The sequence below is a fragment of the Myzus persicae genome, unplaced genomic scaffold (genome assembly GCF_001856785.1).
Source record: "Myzus persicae strain clone G006 unplaced genomic scaffold, MPER_G0061.0, whole genome shotgun sequence".
Lineage (NCBI taxonomy): Eukaryota > Metazoa > Arthropoda > Insecta > Hemiptera > Aphididae > Myzus > Myzus persicae.
This window is the reverse complement of record NW_019103972.1, coordinates 63,898-71,822: the sequence shown is the minus strand read 5'-3', so window position 1 is coordinate 71,822 and position 7,925 is coordinate 63,898.

Genomic DNA, 7,925 nt, shown 5'->3' with positions numbered 1-7,925 from the left:
AATATAGGAACGATATTAATTATTATGTATAGTAACATAATAATATTAATTATATATAGTATAAACAATGACTTATGTATATAATTTAAAAATTAATTGTAAAATAAATAAGAACATTGTTTGAATTGCTGGTTCAAAGAAATTCTGTGCATATTAAAAAGTGATTTCTGTCAGTGTCTGATAATGTGTGGCAAAAAAACTTTTAAACGTCTTACATACTAATATTTTATTTTCCTAATAAAAGTTAAAATAAAATAATACATAAACTATAGGTGTATCAAAAATAAAAATTGTTTATAACGAAAAAGAGATAATATTAATTTAGTTTAAAATGTTTTTTCGACAAACGTATTACCAGACAATGACAGGAATGGAATCACTTTTTAATATCTACTGCAGTTTTTCTTCCAACCAGCAGTTCGTACAACATTCTTTAATGACATTTTTTTTTCTTTTAGATTCCGAGTGGTGCGTGGGACTGCGGGAGTTATATTATTGGTTCTACTACACTGATATATTGTGTTTTTTTGTTGTTCGTAAAACTATTTTTGAGACACTAGAACCCAAGATTTCTTGTAGCTTGTATGTGTATTAGATAAACCAAAGACACGCACAAATATAATATGGTACATTAAAGGGTTTTATTTTTAGAAATATACTGTACTACTACACAAATACTGGATATGCGAATATGCCATTGGTTTAAATATTTCTATTTTATTTAATCCATTATAGAATACAAAATGAAAATTCTGACTTAGAACTTAGAATATATATTATATTGTAACAATATTTTAGTATACAATATTACCCGAGGGTTATTCGAGACAAATTGATTAAAAATATTATTTTACAGAGAATAAGACATACATTTAGATGGGAATCACTGAAAAACGCTACTTTTAGCATTCCATGGTAGTCACAGTGTGTTGCGTCATGCCAGTTAACACTTCTCTAGGTTTATGTAAATATATAATGTCTTTCAGATTAAACTCTTTGATACTTGAAGTTTTGTATGGTAAATATTATGTTCTTGTAAATCCTGGACCTCGTCTGTTGTGTGATTATTTATGAACACATAAATTAAAATTAAATATTTAATGATTTTATGCAAATTGAATTAATATTTAGATTTGACTTTCATGATAAGTGTTGAATTAATTAATTTAGTTTATACATTTTGGATAAAACAACATTGGTTAGGTTATTTGGACATTTTGATCCGATGTTTGCAAATGCTTGAATTCTTCAATGGCAAATGTCAATTCAATCTGTAGAGATATTGTGTATAGCTACTGAGCTAACAGTGGTGCTTCAAAAATAATAATATTATAGAATACGTCTGGATAGAGTGTATAGTGCTGGTGTGTTGTGTCTAGCAGATTTCTAAGAAAAAAACGACCACCGGGATATTTAGTGGTAAGATTTGATTTTTTAGATATTGTTTTAGTACTTTTTCATTGCGATTGTTTTGGTACAGAATTTCAGAAATATATTTTGTATTTGTTTATTTTCTTATCCCACAGAAAATCTTAAAGTCGTATTACTAAATATAGGCACATTATTTATTTATTCTTCATATCCTATTTTTGGGTTCGTATTTATTTGTTATTATATTTATTTTCCTAAGGTACATTTAACATTTTTATCTCGTCTTAAATAATCAAGGTAATATTTTCCAAAAATTGAAATGATACTGTTGCATTTTGCGATCGAGTGATTAAATTAAATATTGTATTGATTCGAATAATAATAATTGATTACTAATACGAAAATAGCCTATAATATATTATTTTATATTTTGTATATTTATAGGTAGTTTCTATTTATCAATATTTATAATATTAGAGCTCGATTCACGATTGTTGTGTACCTTTATTATGACTTTTTAACCCATCTGTTTATTAATTATTATGTAATTGTGGGTATGTATAGTATGTTATTACATACAGTGTACTCTCAATTATCCGCGGAATAGGGTGGCAGGACATATGCGGATAAACGAATTCCGCGGATAATCCGCAAAATATACAAGGTACATTCGAGGGTCTAGTATTAAAAGAACATAACATAATATGTACATATATACGTATTAATAAATAATATTAAACAAGCGTACCTACCTATTGTATTTTAAGTCGTTACCGAGCAATCGACTATCACAAATTATCACCCAGAAACTAAACCGATAATGATTCATAATGTAAATATATGCATAAATATATATTTTTTTGTACACATATAGGTATGTAGATGATTCCGCGGAAGACGACGGATAGTCCGCTCGCGGATAATCGAGAGTACACTGCATTATATTGTACAAATTGCCGCGTAATCTGGCTCATTCCCATCAAATATTTCATAAAATAAAATACGTTATAAATACGTTTGGTAAGTAGTAGCATTGATTATAGAATAAATTTGATAAATTTGATTTATTCTATAATCAATGGTAGTAGTAACAATATAATATACCTATTGTTAAAATTATTTTACATCGGGTTTTACATAGTATAAAATAAGAAAATTATCAAGTATTTTTATTTTTGTCTGTAGTTTATTTTATCAATTAGTCTTAACTGTAGGTTATTTATATGTATAAAAATATTTTATATATTAAGTCATGTAAAATTTAAATAATAACTCCAAGATACTCCAGCTGTATTATGTGTCAACAAATAATTAAATACATAAATATTTTGTCTTGTTTACATTGTTCTCAAACCATTCATAATAATTAATACCTATGCCTGATTATTTAAGTTCATATTACCTATATACATTCTACCAACATGTAGGCACACTGTACAGACTACGGTGAAATGTATTTATCATAGTTATATAAGATTTTATGGATTGTTAGGTGTGTTTAAATACTTACCTAATCAATATCGAGTAAAATATTATAGAATTGGATCGAACAAAAAGTAAAAGAGCCATTTGATTTATCAACTAGTAATTATTTGAAGTATCTATAGTTAAAAATTACACAACAGATTATAAAGTTCACAATTTCGCAGCTAGGATTTGCATAAACTGATAGGATTTTAAGTTCAAGTTCGCGATACAAAAAATAATTTATTGTTTTATTCTATCTGCTTTACTTAACAAGCAACAACCACAGACCAGTGGCGGCTCGCAAGTAAATTCATCGGGGAGACTGAAAATTTAATAAAAAAAAAAAAAATGAATACAAATAATATAAAAAAAACTTAATTTAATTACTACACGCTGCTATACAATGTCAAATAGCTAAATTTAATAGTCTAATACGGACGCACGACACGCTGCAGTTTTCGTGTTTACAGATAAATATACGTGACGACCGCAATGCGAACGGCAAAAACTCTGAATGAGTCTAGTCTCAGTGTACTGAATAACATCTATACAATCTATCCCCGTCCTCCGCCTAGTCATGCATATGAAATTTGTATACATAATTGAGTCTTTCGGACGGCAGACTCTGGAACTATAGCGACCGTCGTCGTTATCGATATATTTAGCCCGTATTGTTATCGTCGTTATCGATATATTTTATGTATTGCATTGTTATTGAATGACACTCATTATTAATGTAAAAATAGAATACAAAATATTATCAATATTAATATCGAAAATCATAATAATTATTTTCAGAATGGATATAACACAAAAATATTAAATTATAATACAATGTTTTTCAAACTTTTATATAGCGTTCCTACTTTTTATTTTTGCGGGGAGTCGCCATCTCAAAGACTCCCCTAACGAGCCGCCACTGCCACAGACAATATTATATGCTAAGGTAAATATTATGCCAACGAACAAAAACTAACTAAAGTGACCATTTTGAGAAAAATAAAACTATTAGTTACATTTGGTTGGTACCACTTTAAATTTCTTGTCGTGAGCTTAATATTTCGTTACACATTTTTCTGCGTTGTAAGCAGATTCACTTCATGTTTTCATAAGTTATGCTCTGAGTTGCGACTTTGGAAGAGAATACAATATTTATCCTAGAAGGGATAGGATTATAAATAGGCAATTAATATTTTCCCAATTCATCTGCCAATGGTCTGTCAGTCTGCATAGGAATGTCGTTAGAGTTACCACGTATTCACAGCGCTTGTCTTGTCGTGTGGATCAAAATGATCAAATCGCATTGTGATTGGACGTCACCTTTTTGGTATCATGTAATAACCAAATTGTGACTTAGTATACCAACAATTGACTACAACCAATATAGTTACCGGTGTCCGGTTTGTAACCGTAGTTACCCACTCACTCAGACGACGTCGTGGTCGTCGACGTAGCTGTGAATCCGGCTTTATGCGACTACGTACTGACAGTATTTTATGAACTGAAGAATTCCGATCTCTGATTTGGGCTACATCATGAAGGAAAATGGCTTTCGAGACTTGAGAATATCAGTCTGGTACTGTGTATTAGGGGAACAGGTCGTCGGAAAATCACTCGAACCAATACCTATACAATTGTGCCGAAGAACGGAAGGTCATCCAATGAGTTTCTCCATCAACACGATTTGGGTAGGTACATACTATTATATAGATAAGATAATAATAAGTACCTTTATTATACGGATCGCGTTATACACTAACAATGTGTGTTAGGAAATATTTTTTTTTCGTACATTTTTGGCATAGCTGCAAACTGTCAATTTTTTACGTTGGAGCGAGCAATGTCAACAATGTAACGGACGTCGAGATACAGAATTTGAAATCTGGGGCTCCACTTGCAGCTCATTAATTGTGGTCGAACACGGTTTTGAGTAAATCACTGTTTTGAACAGACCAAGGACGCAGGACATTGTGATATGGTGTATTATTACATGATATTATAACTTTGATAGGAATGATAAATCGTCGCGTCTGAAAAAAGGATCATTATAATATGTTGATCTCCCAGTTTTTTATATTTTGTACATAGTTTTCCAAATGGTAAGCCGTGTTCATGGAAATGTGTCACTACTAATAACGGCTTAAAATATTGACTATTGTTTTTATTCGTGTAGTGTTTACTATTTAACAGGTATTTCAATATTGTAATGTATATGCAAATTATTTAGATCATGGGCTATTATCCTTAAACTTACTTTAATACATACTATAGTTATTTTAAACCTTTGGGATTTGTATTTCTAGTCCTGACTCGAGAATATGTTTTAAATAGGTTTTTTAAACTGTTAAAGATTCCACAATTATACATTATACATTGTTGTAGTATTGTAAGTATAATATTTTCATCGAATTTTAGGTTAAAATCTATACTATAATAATATTAAATTATGGAAAATGTAGTTATTTATGATAATATAATTTGATAAAAGCTCGTTGTGTTAGGTTAAGTAATTATTTAATTTGAAAGTGGTTAAATTATATACAGGAGACACAATGCTTAACAAACTGCTCAAGTTTTTTTTAACTGGTCAATAACTAAAAATTTATATTATATATTAATGATAATAATGACGTGATAATATTTAATGAACATAATTATCTTTTTTTTTAGATAGAAAACTAATTGTTTATTTTAAAAGTTTAAAGTCACTATTTTTAATTACAAGAAATTATCATAAACTAAAAACGTATTATCATTATCTATTAAATTTATAACTGAACTATTTAAATAATATAATATATAATTAACATATAACTACTATAAATATACCAAATGGATATCCTATAATTATAATATGCCTACTATTTTTTTTTTTTATTGATACAATACCCTCGCCCCTCAGCGATATAAACTATTGGGTTTACAAATAGTTTACATTGATAACATAGTATTATACATAATACCTCTCGACTGCTATAGTACTATCGATTGTATATATATATCGACTGTTATAATATTTTTTTTTTTTTTTTTATTGATCTTAAGCTTCGGCAACTGAGGCCATTAGCTGTAGTAGGATTTGTATTGTAGGTTTGTTTGTATTGTATATTTTGGGACGGTAGGGGGGAACACGTGTGTGTTTGTTTTTGGCAGAATTTCGAATGGGGCACCCGTAGGTTTCTGCCATGCCCCGGGGGTGGGGGATGGCAGCACTTGTTCTCCGGTCACCGCGACTTGTCCGGAGAAAAATGCCGCCCGGTAGCCGAGGATCGAACAGCGACCGGCTGCGTCGCAGCGGACGCGTCAGACCACTCGGTCACCTCATCCCCCTGTTATAATATTATAATCATGTGTAATCACATACTATTAACCACATACTTCCAGGATCTATTAAAGATCATTTAAATTTAAAAATAAAAGATTTATATTTATTTAATCTTTTAAAATCAATTTTAATTAAAATAAACAACGTAGAATTTATCTATAATAGCATAGGCATTATAAAATATGGAAGGAATTTGTAAAAGTTATATTATTTTCTTGTTTCACAGAATTATTTTGTTATTAATACGGACACAGTCCATTTAATCTTTTACCATTAATTTAGAGCATATTAATTATTAAACTAGTTTTGCACTATAAAATGTGCTAATAATTAATATTGCCAATTTTTTTTTAACTTAAGATAATAAACTCGATTTACTCATAATTAGCTAGTATATTGCTAAAAAGTTTAAGTTATAACAGCGTAATAAATGTCAGAGTTATTATGCAATAATATATTTAAAAAAAAACATATTTTAATATTTATTATAATTACATCTTTTGAATAATATGTTTCAATAAGAAACAACAAAAATAAATTGAAAAATATTGGTGGTAATGTAATACACATAGCATATTATGCATTTTCTGGACTCAAAGGCTTTATAGTGGTTTTTAGAATTCCTACGAATAAATTTAGAGTACCAAAAAAGTGTTTATAAAGTTTTCTTCGTCCAGATGAATAAAACATAAGTTTACAAAGAGACTTATTGGCAAATAATTCCTAAACAACTCGTATATGTATTTTTTCGATTTCCATTCGGACTTTTCAATGGCATTATTTTATATGAATTTCTTTAATTTACAACGAAAATATTTCTAATCGAAAAAAACATTTACTCATCCAAAGCATTCCGTTGGCATTTCCTGCCACAGCCAGAAAACATAGTTCAGAATCCTGCTGAAATCTTTTTTAGATACCAATAACATTATAAATATATACGACAAACGCGGATATTAATGTAATTCTATAATTTAGGCCACCGAGAGTTTGAAAAATAAATATAATGTTCACGTTGTTTTGTCATATTTTATTCCAACTAAAATCAATAAAGTGTGTGTGGGTGTTGGTGTTTACCTAAACCTGGTTATTATATTTTTTTAACGGATACAATGCGTAATTTGTTTCTATCGCTGTAAAGAAGTGCGCGCTCACAATTGATTATGATTAACCCTTAATCGTAAGGAAATTGATTACCGATCGTTATTATTATAGGTCTATTCAATGGGTTACGTGGCGCTTGGTAGCGGCTTCGTTGAACCGCATGATTAAGCACTTTTATCGATTATCTGCGCTCCGGGGGTGTGGTGCCTACGCCGTTACAGCCGCCGCCGACGACGACGACGAAGAAGGCGATGAGCAAGAATCAATGAATCCTTTTTTTACGATACAACAAAACAAACAAATGCATGTTAACAGGTTTATTTTGTTATTTATAACCGGGTTAGGTTAGCTCAACAACACCTCCTCTTCCCGTCACATTAAATATATATATATATAATATTATACGCACACGTCTCTTTCTCCCACACACACATGGGCCCAGAACACTATTGATAATTAATAGGGTTTATCAATATTACGATCACGCCAAATCGTGGGGCCGTCGTAAAAACCAACAACGGTTCTATTCGACTACACTCGACACCTTTTTTTTCTAAATAGTAATAAAAATAACATCATTCTTTTCGATAATCTTCACCCACCCGGCACTCGATCACTTAAACTTCAAAAGCGCCACTTAGGAGCTCATGGTCGACAA